Source organism: Malaya genurostris, chromosome 3, assembly GCF_030247185.1.
Source record: "Malaya genurostris strain Urasoe2022 chromosome 3, Malgen_1.1, whole genome shotgun sequence".
Taxonomy (NCBI): Eukaryota; Metazoa; Arthropoda; class Insecta; order Diptera; family Culicidae; genus Malaya; species Malaya genurostris.
Window position 1 is genome coordinate 229373022 of NC_080572.1, and position 15753 is coordinate 229388774.

General features: G+C 36.4%; 1 protein-coding gene across 14 annotated transcripts in view; it reads left to right on the plus strand.

The window, feature by feature from the left end:
* The window catches only part of LOC131439486 (collagen alpha-1(XVIII) chain), an 805709-nt gene that overhangs the window by 438968 nt on the left and 350988 nt on the right, over positions 1 to 15753 (plus strand). The window lies entirely within an intron of this gene.

Below are 15753 nucleotides of genomic sequence, written 5' to 3' on the forward strand. Positions count from 1 at the left end.
TTTGTATAGAGTGGGAAGTGTTTGATGAACAGAGAGGATGTTTGGATGTATGGTTCCGGCCGGGAGACGGCCAGGATGTAGACCATGTTCGATGTACGTTCAATCATGCCTAACCGTGTTTTCATGCTGTGTCTATCACAAGGTTTAGGGTGGCGAAATGGTATCGCGTATGCACGGAATGCATAAGAACGCAGGTTCGAGTTCTGTCTCTGAGCGTATCTTTTTCCAAAAAATCATCTTTACTGTAAGTTTTTCTTTCATTTTCCTTCTCCAATATCTGCTTCCACTCAGTCATTGCAAAAACTGAACAAAGTGTAGTTCGTTGAAGGTGAAAAAAACCTGTTTTAACCCACCTAGTGGTGTCATGATGCCTTTCTCATATTACTAATACCATCATAAATATTACTGTGAAATTCGAAAAAAACTGTGCATTGAATAGAAACAGGAAAGTTTGTTCAGGCGTAATATAGAGAAATCTGCAAATCCTATTTACTCTCTCTACAACAAATTCAGGAATTCTGTCTGAAACTGTTGAAAAACTGTTTGTGAAAATCGATTTTGCCATCTTGGGGAAAAAATTCTTTTTGCAGTTTTTGACCACTATTTTCAATATTTCCGAAACCGGATTCCGAGCACCGGAATAGCTTAATTTGGTCAGTATGGCAAGCAACAAATATGACCTACAAATTGGAACAGATTTCAACACCTATTTAAAAAGAATTTTTCCTTCTTTTACTTCGTCGCTTTAGGTGGCGGTAAACATTTTTAAACGCTTAACCCAATAGTTTTGGAACCGGAAGTGAAATTCAGAAATTTTATATCGGACCATAAGACCTTCTACTAGTTACATTTTGGCGAATTTGAAAACTATTTCAGGTGCTTCCGGAGTCGGAAATGATTAACGATTGAAACAGTTTCGAACCCAGTTTAGAATTTTTTTTACGTGCTTTGCTTCGTAGCTTTAAGTGACGATAAAAAAATTTCAACACTCTTCACCCTGTAATTCCGGTACCGATACCCGTATCCGGATGAAATTTTAGTTTTTTTTTGGGGCCATAAGACCTAAGTTTGTCAAAATAGTTCAGCATAGTGAGTAAGTAATCAGAAATTTTGACATTAATCAACTAGTAATTCCGAAACCGGAAGTCAGATGAATTTGAAATTCTTAATATTTTTAAAAGCGGCGAAGCACCGTGTTTTTTTCAAAATCAAACACCAGTAGCAGACATTCGTAGCCGCACCGTTATTCTGGTTTATTCAACGAGACTGAAAAGTCTTGGTTGCGTGTTTACGGTGCTGATGTACTCGGTTGTGTTTTTAAACCAAATTTTAAAAGCTTCGGTGTAGGATTTTCGTTTTCTTCATGAAATAAATAAAGTGCCCTATGTGCATCGTTCGTAAAGACGTGTTGTGTTTTCTTATTCCGTACCAGCATGTACCTTATTTGTATCGTAATTTTATATGACGATTAAAACATTTGAAGTTTGAAATTTCACTGTAGAGTTTGAGACAATGTAAGCTTTAATTTAAATCAAGATTAGTGAATACGGTTCAAATATCGCTGAAAAATTGAAGTGAGTTCAACTTTTGGAGTTTTTCTTCGCTAATTAGGTTTATATGCTCAGTAACTTTTATGGGATTTTTACCTGTTTGTTACCATCGTTGGTGTAAAAATACTCACGAAATTGAAAATTTTACACTTATCATTTACATTTAATTTTACACTTATAACACAGTTCCGGAACTGGAAGTCTTATCTAGATGAAATGCTCAACAAAAGTTATAAGACCTTTCATTTGAATCTAAGTCAGTGAAAATCGGTTGAGCCGTTTCCGAGAAAATTGAGTGCACATTTTTAACTCAATTTTTGACATATCACCCCGAAACTCCGGAACCGGAAATCGGATCCAATTGAAATTCAATAAAAATTCATGGGACCATAAGATCTTTTATTTGAACCAAAGCTAGTGAAAATTTGTTCAACCATTCAACTGTGAGAAAAGTGAGTTCATAGTTTTGTTACTTTCATACACAGACATACGCACGCACTCTTTCTCTCTTTCTCTCTCTCACACACACACATACACTGGCATTTTTTAGGTTCGTCGAATTAAATCGAACTGTATATGACACTGGGCTCTCCGGCCCTTGGTGGAAAAATCAGTTTTTCTAGTGATTGCATAGCCTTTCTTTATGAGAAAGACAAAAACCCAAACAAGAAGCAGGAAACAGGAAGTTCGAAAACAAGAGCGTAAGCGTAACCTGTACGACTCTAGGTTTTTAGACGATGAAACAATTGTGAAAGATAACCTGAAGAAACTGCTTGGTTAAGACTTTTATGCCTCATTAAAACTTACAGTGGGGAAAAAACGATCAGAAAACGCGACTTTGCTCAATAATTCTATAAAAAACCTAAGCAAATATTTTCAATGTTAGTATTTCTTAGCAAAATTAACCATAAAATCAAATGATGATAGTTATAAGATCCGCAAAATTCACCATTATGCCCGTTTTGCTATAATCTCTCTTTTCAAACTTTACTTCGAATTGTTCTGTGAAACTCTGAAAAAAAAAAAGGCGGGTGGGTAATGTCAGAGACATAACTGGATGTCGTGAATACGAAAACAACTGACATGTTCCTTAACAATTCCGAATATCAATTAGTTGATGAATTGTATGAATTATACAAGCATTCACCTTTTTCACATTTTTCACAAAAACAAAGAAGGCTTCACTTAATTTCGATTACTGTGAATTTCACACAGCGAAAAGTGCACAAATCTAATCAAACTCTTCTAGATTGCACTAAACTGAGGATATTTACCTTCGCTTTGCGAAGAAGAAATCCTAATAGTTCTCTAGAAGTTCTTTTAGAGCAATTAGAACGGCTGATTTTGAGCGATGCTTTCCACCGTTGTCCCCTTTTCGTTGTTTTTTCACCAATGCAAACGACTAGCAGCTGTGACGTGATCGCTCTTGTCGGAAGCGAAACTAGCTTTGCAAACGACACACAATACATCTGCTCGCAGTGTCGATGGAATCCAAACTGATCCAATTTTTGTTAAGAGGTTTCTTTTACGTTATTTCGTTTGTAGCTTTTTCACTAATGGGCGGTCCTAACGGCTCTAAAAATAGCAGCTTATAGAATTTTAATGTCGATTATTTCATTTCGGATTTGCATTTCATTGAACGAAACTATCAGGATGCTGTACCAGATTCATTCCTGCCTTTCAGAAGGACCAAATTGTGGAACTCACTACGATATTAAGCACTGTTCGGAACATTATTCTCGAATGATTTGTTGTACAGCAGCAGATATTTTGTTCTCTTCCTCAGAATGCGTTCTGATTGGCTGGTGTTGACATGGGTCAAATGAGACAGGTTTTTCAATAGTATACTATTGAAATACTAAATAAATGCTGTTGCTATACACGTTTTAGTTCAAAAGTTTTGATTCTATTGGTAGTTAGATTATATACATCCTTTCACAGATCACTGAGCTATGAGCTTTCAAAATACGAGAAAAACAAACGCGCCTTATGAATTATCCTCTTTGATACTCGTTTATACCAAACATTTCAGAAAAGTTTAATTTTGAATTATTTGAGATTATGTCGCACAACTAAAAATTTTATCATAAAATTGTGATCATATTCCCGATGGCATGTAGCAAAAATTATCTTGATTCGTTAGATACAACAAGAGATATTCACGATCAAAAACTTATCACTCTCTCAGAGGGTAAATTTTGAAAAGGCGCCCCATAGTAAAGTAAGTCGACTAATCCGAAGATACTTCTGACATGTTCATAAGTTCGATAAATGGATTGTTCGTAATAATATCGGCCGCAAATAATTGTATTCTGTTTTACCCCAAGCCGTCCTCTTCCATGAATTTACAAAAATAAAAGTTCTACTGATCGTTTGTTTGGCTCAATTATGGTAAAACAAGATCAATTATGGTCTATGTTTCACAAAAAAAACTCAAAAAATACGATTTTGTTTTAGGCTTTGTTAAGACGTAAAGCCGTCTTGAGCTAGTTTTAATATGATCAGTATCTAACGGGGAAACAGATTGGAAAACCGACATGTGAACACAATGATGTAATGAAAACCGCGAAAATGTTACCGCAGAGACGGGACTCGAACCCGTAGCTAACTCCTAACCGGGGAAATTGTTTTTACCAATTAAACTACCCTGCATATGAAAACACATGAAGAGAAAGTTCAATTGATTGGACGAAACTAAGCATGCTTCGCTCTACTTAGCCACTACGGTATTCACTTACAGTCCCGTATCGATGGAAACAAATTCAACAGAAACACATACAATGATCACGAGTCTATTTCTACCCATCTGTTCTTGCCGCACGATACTGATTTGAGACTTTTGTTTTTGTCTATTTCGCTATCTATGGGATAACACACGATAGTTTCATCCATCGGGACTGTAAGTGAATACCGTAGTGGCTAAGTAGAGCGAAGCATGCTTAGTTTCGTCCAATCAATTGAACTTTCTCTTCATGTGTTTTCATATGCAGGGTAGTTTAATTGGTGAAAACAATTTTCCCGGGTAGGAGTTAGCTACGGGTTCGAGTCCCGTCTCTGCGGTAACATTTTCGCGGTTTTCATTACATCATTGTGTTCACATGTCGGTTTTCCAATCTGTTTCCCCGTTAGATACTGATCATACTCAAAAAATAGTCAACGGATAGTTTCCATAATTGCATGAATCGTGCTGTATCGTTTTATCCATGAATGCGACATGAAATAAATTGGGGTAAAACGGAATAACAAGATTCGTGTGGTCATTGAATCATTTTGTAATCTTACTTTTAGGTCTTTCTTCGTAATATCAATCGATGTCCATCAACCGCAATCAGCCTCCTTTCGGAATGCCAAAGAAAATAATACCAAGGATACGTCTTATGAAATAATTTGGGGTAAAACGGGTTAAACAGGCTACAACTGTCACCCCCATTAAATTTAATTGGATCACAGATGTTTTGTGCGTAAAATGAATCAATATTGAGAGATCGTTTTGGATCTGCTTTTTGATTGTAGATCATATTTCAACGGAATATTATAACTAGAAAATAAATGGGGTAAAACGGTAGAACGAGTTTGCTGCTGTCATTAAGACTATTTATTACACTTTTTTACATCAGAAACACTCTATTTGCTCTTCTGCAAGTACTTCGGTTTTATGTTATATAGTTAGGTTCGAATACAATACAGTACAAAAAAGGATCCTGGGGTAAAATTAACATGATAGCGTTTCGTGCATTACATGAAATCGATTTTACTGACAATTTTACAACAAAATAGTGCTTTGTGGTCAACTGTATTATTGAATTCAAACAAAAATTATACACTTCCTTATAATACGATTATTGTTATTGTATTGATTGTGAAAATTTATGTAAATTAAATTCTAGTGTTTTTTATGCGGTGAAACGGACAGCACAAAAAACCGCATAACCTCGGGAATATCAATTTGAGTCTCGTATTTCGTTATCTCATGAAAAAAAACTACATTTTGACATCTTTCTGATGAAGCGTTGAAGAAAAATGTTTTCTTCAAATTCGGTGTATGAATCGATTCAAGTTTCAGTCATTTCATAGTTTTTTAAGTGCTACTCCTGACAACCCATGCGCCATGGATTGGAATTAATAGAAATCGGATGGAGCAATATCCGGTGAATGTGTAGCAATGGGGCAGCACATCTCATTTCAAATGAGTTTTTACGTCTTTTTCTGCGATGTTCCTTGGCTTCAACTAATGCAAAAGCGACGTTCCCGGTTTTTGCTTTTCTCATATAGAAAGGATGTGCAATCACTGTGAAAACCGACTTTGTAACGAAGTCCTGGATGGCCAGTGTCATATACCATTCGGATTAGCTTATCTAGATCGCGAAACGTCGGTATGTACGTATGTATGTGTGGATATGTGGGAAAAATATGCACTTGATTCTCGCAGATTTCACCAAACTTATATTCAAAAGAAAGGTCGTATTTTCCTACTGCATCGCATAGAATGTTGTTCGGATTGAACTTCTGGTTCCGGAATTACATGGTGATAAGTAAAATAAATTCAATTTCACGTGCATACTTATTTACATGGCGACGTATAAATTCCTTTCAATTAGTCATATAATTCGCGCAACAACGTTTCATTATTCTTTGGCCCAAAAAATTGATTTCCGAACCAAGTCCTTGGTTCCGGAAGTAGCAGAAATGGGGTTCGAAAACTCTAAAATGGAACTCACTCAGTTTTCTCAGAGATGCCAAACCGATTTTTACAAACTTAGGCTCAAATGAAAGCTCTTACGGTCTCATAAATTGCTGTTGAATTTCATCCGAATCCCGAATTCTTCTTAATTTGGATTAAAACGGCTTCAAATTGAGCTTCGTTTTAGTTGCTGGCAAAACGAACCGATTTTGGTTGTATAAGTTTCTAGTTACAGTTTCCGGAAGTACCGGAAAAAGTATTCTGAGAATATTAAAACTGATCTTAACTAACTTAACTTAACCGATTTTCGTAAACTTAGGTACTCAAATGGAAGATCTAATAAACTGCTAATGATTTTATTTTTATTTTACGTTTCGTCTTTGACTCATCAGTGCGTAGCAGTTCATGTTGAACTGCCACGCCACTCAGCAATTTAACATAAACCGCAATGTAAAGTTATCTTTACTCGAGACAAGAGGCACAGAGTGTTTAATGACGAAGTCTCGAATGTAAAGAAACTTACGCCATACTGGTCATTTTCAGCTAGTAGTCATCTAGAGTTTTGGTTCCAAGGAACCGGTTTGTACTAAGCGCACATGCGCAGTATAATTGGTACCAGTAGAAATAACTTTACGGCTGTTTAGCGGTTTATGTTGAATTGCTGAGTGGCGTGGCAGTTCAACATGAACTGCTACGCACTGATGATTCAAAGACGAAACGTAAAATAAACTAAAAACAGTCACGTGCGCTTAGTACAAACCAGTTTCAAACTTCTAGATGGCTAATTGATTTTTTTCGGGTCCGAATTCCGATTCCAGAATTTCGGAGTGATGTGTGTTTAAAATTACAATCCATTATTTAGAGTGACGATGTAAAGAATCGGAAAATGTATCTTGATTTAGGTCCAAACTGATAACAAATTTAATTTTATTGACTTAATGTCCCAACAAACTGATTTGAACTAGGTCGGTTCCGCACTGGCTTCATTCTTGTATTTATTCAAGATTCAAAGAAAACTTTTTTTTTAAGAATTGCATAGTAATAATTATTAAAATAGGGGAAAGCGTGAACATTTTGGTTTAATGATTGTTTTCACCTTCTCAATGAGATATTTATTGCGGATAAAATTTTGTTCTGTCTATAGTGACTTGTAGCCCAACTAAATATTATTTTTATCTTAATTATTAGTAACGTAAATGTTAAAAAACAATCTAAAAACAAATTTTCTTGTCCGGTTTACCCCATTTAGTTGATTTCATTATCACTCGTAACAAAATCACTACAAAAGATTTTCTTAGAAAAAAGTCACTGACTGAAAAAGTCAATTCCGAGATTTTCATCAGTGAAACAAGCATCCACGAAACTCTGAACCTTGAAGTTCACAAGTGATTTTTTGTGTCAGCAAAACTTGTTGATGTGTCAGCAAAACTTGATGATGAGCTAAAGCGATAATCGAGGCAAAGAGTCTACGATGGTATTTCGAAGCTAAATTTCCACTACGCCTCAGTTCGACACCGAAGTGGTTCATGCAAGATTCAATTGTTATACTTTCATAAATAAATAATATTTCTGCAGAATAAACTCGCAACTGAGAAATAATTCCTTCGATATTTTCGCTGCACGTAGGGTGGTCAATATGAACAATAATTTTAATCATCATTCCAACTACACTGTATTATTTAGATTAAACCCAACGAAACGCTATTCAGCATGAATTTGATTTACAGAAGTAACAGGAGCACAGCATTTTACATGTCTCGAGGACACAGCAGGCGCAGTGTTTGAATTGGTGGGGATCCTGTGCATTTGAATTGGTGTAGATCCTGTGCTCCTGTTACTTATGCGTATGATATTCAAGTTAAATAGGGTAATTTTATTAATCACAGCACTTGATGCTTTTATTAATGATATTACTGCACCACCACGACGTTGCTGAATAAATTCCACAAAAAGGCAGCACCACTATTGATCCACTTATCAATAGAGCATCAATTTGCAAGTACTTAAAGTCTAGCTTTTTTTCTAATTTCAACCACCCTACGCGCACCGAACATTTCCAGAAAGCTCTAGTTTTTATTCATCGGCGAATTTATGCATCATGTATTCTGCAAAGGGTTGTGATATAATGGCTATGCAAATTAATCTCCCAAAAATCTTCTGTTCGAGAGTCATATGCGATATATTTATTGCATGAATTTTTTTCATAAATATCATCGAGTAGAATGTTCGCTAGTAAACTTTTCACAACTAATATTTTACCGTGTTTGATCCGTTTCAGTGGGATTCGCGTTTGCAAAAAATCAGTAGTGCACTTTTCTTCAATGTTGGTTGAATATCAAAAATGCAACGAACGCCAATGATCATCGCTCGCTTCCCTTCGCCTATGTTCGAGAATCGCTCTGATAATTGAACTTGTCCGTATATTCGGGTGTGAACGAAGCCGACGCTGCTTCGTTGCTCGCATGAAGATCTATTTCTTGCAGTTGTTATTCGCATTTAACATACCTCCGAATGACTTAACGCGAATGTGGAACGAATATTCATGCAGCGATCATCACTAAAACCTAATTCGCGATGATCGTTCGTGCTGTCTTTGAAACAAGCAAATCAAGGCGTTTCCCCCTGCATTAGTACCATAGTATTGTGTGTGTGTGTGTGTGTGTGTGTGTGTGTGTGTGTGTGTGTGTGTGTGTGTGTGTGTGTGTGTGTGTGTGTGTGTGTGTGTGTGTGTGTGTGTGTGTGTGTGTGTGTGTGTGTGTGTGTGTGTGTGTGTGTATGTGTGTGTGTGTGTGTGTGTGTATGATGAACCATATCCCAGCACTCCCCCATTGCTGCTACCTCACGAGATATGATGAATTTATTAGATGAAGAATGCTTCGTGAAGTGAAGTAAATGAACGAATGACAAACGAATGTATAGAACGAACATGCACGAAGTATACCAGCAGCGATAAATGTATTAGTAGATTTGAGTTCTCTACGATTATTGCTCATTCATTTTCACCTTTCTCTCTTTCGTGCAGTGAATAGTTCAACGTTGTGTAAGTGTAAGTAACATAAGATATGCGCACTGAAGATGGATGAATGAATTAGTTACACGGAAAATATGCGCAACATTGCTTTTCTTCAGTGAGTTTTTTGAAATTTTGATTTTTCCCAACACTGATGACGATAAAATTAGCAATGTACTAGATTTTGCTGTGTGCACACCTTAAAACAACACAGCCTAAAAACCTATAATCCCGGTAAAAGCTTCGTGGTGCACCTCGCGCTAGTTTGGGCCGAATATTTTTGCTTACAGTGTCGCTGTCCCATTTTCACACAAGTGAAACGAAAACCATTTTCATGTTCATAGCTTTGTGCTTCACCAGGAGATGCAATCCCAGCAACCGGACGTGGTTGTGTTTCCCCACCGAACGAGTGGGGCTTTTGTTTTTATCCCTCTCGTCGGGAGTTAAGTACAGTTCTGCTGATGGTGCTGCTGCTGCTGCTCCTGTTGCCGTTCCGGTTGATGTTACGACCGGCGCACAGTTCGATGAAATGGGCTGAAATAAAGCCGACAGCTGAAAAAGTCGTAACTCGTTGCGCTTCCCAACGGGAGGCAATATGAGATATGTGAAACGCAAACCTTGAGTAACGAACAAAAAAAAACCACGGCGATTGGAGGCAGCAGAAAATACTACGGCGACGAAGGAGGGATGGGGAGTGCGAATAGAAAAACAAAATGAAAGAAAAACATTCGCATCCTCCAACCGAAACCGGGTGAAGTGTGAAAAAGCTCCACAGCCTACGATTCAGTGTGAGGCTGAGTAAACTTGAAATAAAGCCACCACACGGCACACGGCTTAAGAACCGGAACAAGAGCTCGTTTGCTGGATGGATGGATGGATGTATGGAAATGAGACTAATTCTTCGGCTGAGGAATGCCATTGGCTGATGTTTGTCGATGTTGTTGTTGTTGTTGTCGTTGCTCTTGATGTGGATTATTTTGGTACGAAGCCTGAGGCCTGGTGCGATAGAAATGGAATGACTGCGTGCCGATTAGAGACTTGAATGAACAGCTCCTTGCATGGAAAACAGAGTGAAGTGATGATTTTTGACATCTTTGTTAAACGCTGAAAAGAAAAAAAAAACGTTGATTACGATTATTTTCACACATGCGATCATTATGATAATCGGGAAAAGCATTTAATGCCACGCGCCTGACTGATGCTGAACTCGGGACGAGTCGGAGGATAGAGCAAAGAATTTTGATGATGATTGTGATCTCGCCTCATACCGCTGCAAAGGTGAGGGTTAATGATTTATCAAAATAAGAGGTCGGTAACCTGCGGTTTGCAATCGACGTGCCGCTCTTTGGATGTGAAGTTGCAGCTCTTTAGTTCTATACGCAAATATGGTTTATTTTTTAAAACGTACTTAGTACATCCAGGAGAACACGAAGTGATTTCCACTATTACAGGTACTTTCGGGTTCGGGTGACAAATTTTACTCGAATTCAGAAGATTCTTACATCATTTTTGCATTTACATCATCGTTTAAAAATTTGTTGTCACATCCGAAAAAATTCAGTATTTTATATAGAACCACAGGGCCATCCATTTTACCCTAAGTTTATGAAAATCGGTCAAGCCATAACTGAGCAAAGAGAGTGAGGTCCATTTTGGAATATATGACCAATTTTTGTCCCGTATTTTGTTGGAAACGCCATCTATGTATCAATATAGTTGATCCATATGTTATGTATCGTAATCGTACTCATTAGTTCAATGATTGTGTGGATTGTTCAACCGTTTTTTCTTCGCTTCCAGAACTAACATTTTTTGGCATACAAGTAGAAAAGGCGGGGCAAAAGAAAGTAAAGTAATTGCCAGTTCGAAGAGCTGCGAACAAAATAAATTGATATTGACGCCAGCATTTTAATGGAAAAGAATATCTTATACTGTGTTTTAGGGTCCTTTTTTATTCTTGAAAGAACTAAAATGAAAATGAAAATTTTCTGTTGCTGAACATTGTTAGGAACCATTATCAGTTTTTCGATGCAAACGGCAAAGTTAATCTACCATCAGATATTCTCGCTTGTATCTGCATATGCAAAGAAAATAAATCGCTCAAATTCAGAACTGTACTCTGAGCTAATCAAATCAATAAGTCAAAACGTACAGGAGGGTAAATGCCGATTTTTTTTTCCATAAATACGATTATTTCATAGGCAATACACATAAGTTTTTCTTCGCCGTGGCAGAAACTTCATTCTACACCTGGAGTATGGATTGAGTTCTGGTCCTGGTCCGAATCAAAATATTCTATGGACCATTTAAAATGCTATTCACTTGTGCTGAATAATATAAGCAATATTTACTTCAGACTCAGCTCCCAGTAATTGCGAGGTTCAATTTTTAGTTCGACCCTGGGACAATTTCCAGTCCAGATCGTGTGCACTGAATTTCCGTATTCTATCTAATATCGCGGGGGTGGTAGAGGAAAAAAAAATCAATATAAATCCGTAGGGGAAGATGGGGTTCTACACACTCCCTAAGGAAAGAAAACAAAATGTCAACATCATTTCTCATATTTACGAACAAATACTCGCAGTACGCATTGAAAAATACATGAAATATCTTATTTTTAAAAACGCCTTCAAATTGTGTGGGGCGAAACGTCCGATAGTAAAAAACATGAAGAACATATATTTTAAATTACGCGAAGTCATAGGCATCTGAACATAGAAACAGGATGATTTTAAACAACGAGTCATCATTCATCAAAACAACCAGATAAAACGCACGGCCAAAACAGGGTAAAATGCGCCCATATAAAGTTTATTCTCTAAATTTAAATAAAGCATTAGTTTTTTCGTATTTTCGAGATGTAGGTTTGTTTACTATTATTCCTTAAATTGATAACTTATGAATAATTTCTATGAGTGAGTTCCTCAGCATTTTGCCCCACACAATTCGAGTCATTTTGCCCCCATAAACATGAGACGACATCTTTGACGATTGTTCAATTTAATTGCAAATACATCATCTGTATAAGAACTGAATGTAAAAAAACGAAGGATTGGCAAAGAAATTCACTAGTTACATAATTAAAATCATTTTCATAACTCTAGAAAATTACTATGGAACGAACACAAAAAAATTACAAATTTATTTTTATAGATAGGAATAATCCATAGCTACCAAAATGTTATAATTATATCTTGTCATGATAAACTTTCGGCTTCAAATTGTGAAAATTTGGAACCTTCAGAAAAAAGCATGGAATGCGTTTTGCCCGGGGGTTGCGCTTTATCCCGTCTCCCCCTATAACTTATTTAGGTTATGTTATCACTGTGAAAACCGAGCACGTAAAATGTCTGTGTGTGTATGTGTGTATGTAACGTTTATTTTTGCACTAACTTCTCTCTGAAACGGCTACACCGGTTTTCACGATCTTAGATTCAAATGAATTTTTCTGAATTTTGTTTTGATCTGACTTCGGGTCCGTGTGAAATAGAGTATTCAAAAAAAAAACGAAAATTTGTGTATTAACCTTTTTATGAGATGATATGATCGATTAGTACAAACTTAGATTCAAATGAATGATTTTATAATCCTCTACAAAACTATTAAATGTCATCTGGATCCGACTTCCGGTTCCGGAATTAAAGGGTAAAGTGTGCTAAAACTTTTATACCATTACTCAAAGGGACGAAACAAAAAAAAACGGTAACAATTTTATAAATTGGCCTCAAAATTACTCCACTCGGTAGTCATTATCAGTAGATGGCTAAACAAACCAACTCCAAATATTCTTTCAAGAATTGAAGAAACTGTTTCAAAGAATACCACAGTATTATACATGATAGTATGATTGATATGAGAAAGGTATCATTACACCATTAGGTGGATTAAAACATTTTTTATATCAACTATTGCATAGTTTATGTTAGGGCGATTCTTTACTATTCAAACGGATTTTCATTGTTTAACATGAAAAAATGTAATTCAATCCAGAGTAAATTATTTCTATCTTTATTGCATTCATTGAAGTGCCTAAATATATCCAGATAATTGAAATTTTTCTGTAAAGTTTTTTCTCCTTGTTCATAGAAAAAGTCCGTTAAAGTTTTCAGAGTTCAGTACATAATTATTATATAGAATCTGCAAGAATCTGTCCAGAGGAGAGAGCAACTGATGACAAATAAGACGCATGAGTGTAATGAATGTACAGAATGCACAAAGTTTGAACATGTACTACAAACTTGAGGTGCGTTCTGAAAGTTCAGCAGTTAATGAGTTCAACTTACGCAGGTTTTTAATGATTGATACCCCGTTTGAACTTCTGCTGACTGCCATAATGTAAACGCTTGCCAGCTGCTGGTTTTTGTCAGCATGAAAATTTCAAATCGTTCTGAATTTCATGCTGGCAAGCGATGCTGGTGAAGAAATTCAAGATGGCGACGGAATTTAAAAATTGTGCTTCTGGTACGGATTTCATTTTTTTCTAAGTTAAAAGCATTCGTTTACGTGAATATAAAAAATGAGAATGATGATTTAAGTACTTAAAGGATATATTTAAATGTTTTTTTCTATCATAATTTTTATATATTTTGCCTGTAACAAATTACCAGCAAAAGGCGTAAACATTTCCAGTTGCACCAACATGCTGGCAACCAGTGATAGTGTGAGATTAACAATTCGTTCGCGAACGGTTCAAAAGAAGTAGTTCTTGTGAAAGAATAAATGATCAACAGTTCTTTTTTCGAGTCCAAGAAAGTTTGTTTTTGCTCGCATAACCTAATAAAACTAAGTTCTCGTTTGGTCTTTGCACAAAAATACCAACTATCGAAAGAACGAACGAACGGCTCTGGAGAACTAGTTCTTTCAATAGAACTCTGCAGTACTGAACGGTTCTCCCGCTGGATCTATTTATCTACCCATTTCTAGTGTAAACGCCGCATTATCCCAATGCAATTTGTTGACCGGAATCGGTCCGATTGATCACGTTCCTCTGTCATCACATGATAAACAAACTTTCTGTAATATTAAGTTGAAAAACTCCGACTTTCTTAAAAAATTTTACAAAATCAGTATTTTTTGCCATATCTATATTAAATTCTAATGTACATGATGTACACTACTAATGTACATGAAAATCAGTAGAATACTGGAAAAATCGTATATCTGATAACTCTGCAGATAATTGGAAGTCGAAACTTTCATTAATAATGAACAATGTCCCTTTTCTATCAGAGCTCCACTTACCCAGACGGCATCTTCGTATACATAAGCTCACTTTGCACTTCGCATTACATTAACAGTACTATTTAAACAGAACCATTTCCACAACCACAATCAGTACTGGGCCGATTTGCATTTTGTGCGATTAGTTAACGTCGTAGAGTAGGTTGCAGTACACTTCGACAAGTAATCCGTTTGTGGACTTATTTTATGTGCCGCTCAGATAGCCTGGTTGGCAATCATTTTCACCGAAATTCTTCTGATTCTTCTTTACCTTCGAAGAAAATACTGGATCAGCAACCCTCATCACCAACAAATTAAACGGTGCTTTTCAGGGCATCTCGAATTCTCAAAAAAAAAAATTTGTTCGAAAGTATAATTCACATTGAGCTGGATTTGTATTTATGAAAATAAAAAAGGCGGGTGGGTAATGTCAGAGACATAACTGGATATCGTGAATACGAAAACAACTGACATGTTCCTTAACACTTCCGAATATCAATTAGTTGATCAATTGTATGAACTATGCAAGCAATCCACTTTTCCACATTTTTCGCAAAAACAAAGAAGGCTTCACTTGATCTAGATTACTGTGATTTTCACACAGCGAAAAGTGCAAAAATCAAATCAAACTGTTCTAGATTTGCACTAAACTGAGGATATTTTCCTTCGATTTGCGAACAACAAATCCTAATAAATCTTTAGAAAACTTTTAGAGCCACTAGAACGGCTGATTTTGTGTAATGCTCTCCACCGTTGCTTTTTCACCAATGCAAATAACTGGCAGCTGTGACGTAATCGCTCTTGTCCAAAGCGAAACTAGCTTTGCCAACGAAACAAAATACATCTCCTCGCAGTGGCGATAGAATCCAAACTGATCCAATTTTTGTTGAGAAGTTTGTTTTTGCCTTTCTCATATAAAAAGGTTATGCAATCACTTGAAAAACCGACTAGTGAAAATTGTGTCATATACCATTCGACTCAGTTCGTCGAGCTGAGCAATGTCTGTGTGTGTGTGTATGTATGTGTGTGTATGTGTATGTATGTATGTGTGTGTGTGTGTATGAATCAAATAATCTCACTAGGTTTTCTCAGCGGTGGTTTAACCGATTTTCACAAACTTAGATTCAAATGAAAGGTCTCGTGGTCCCATACGGAATTCCTAAATTTCATCCGGATCCGACTTCCGGTTCCGGAGTTATAGGGTAAAGTATGTTCAATATTGTACACCGTCTCTTAAACCGGCGAAACAAAAAACGTAAAAAAAATTCTAAACTGGTCTCAAAACTACTAAA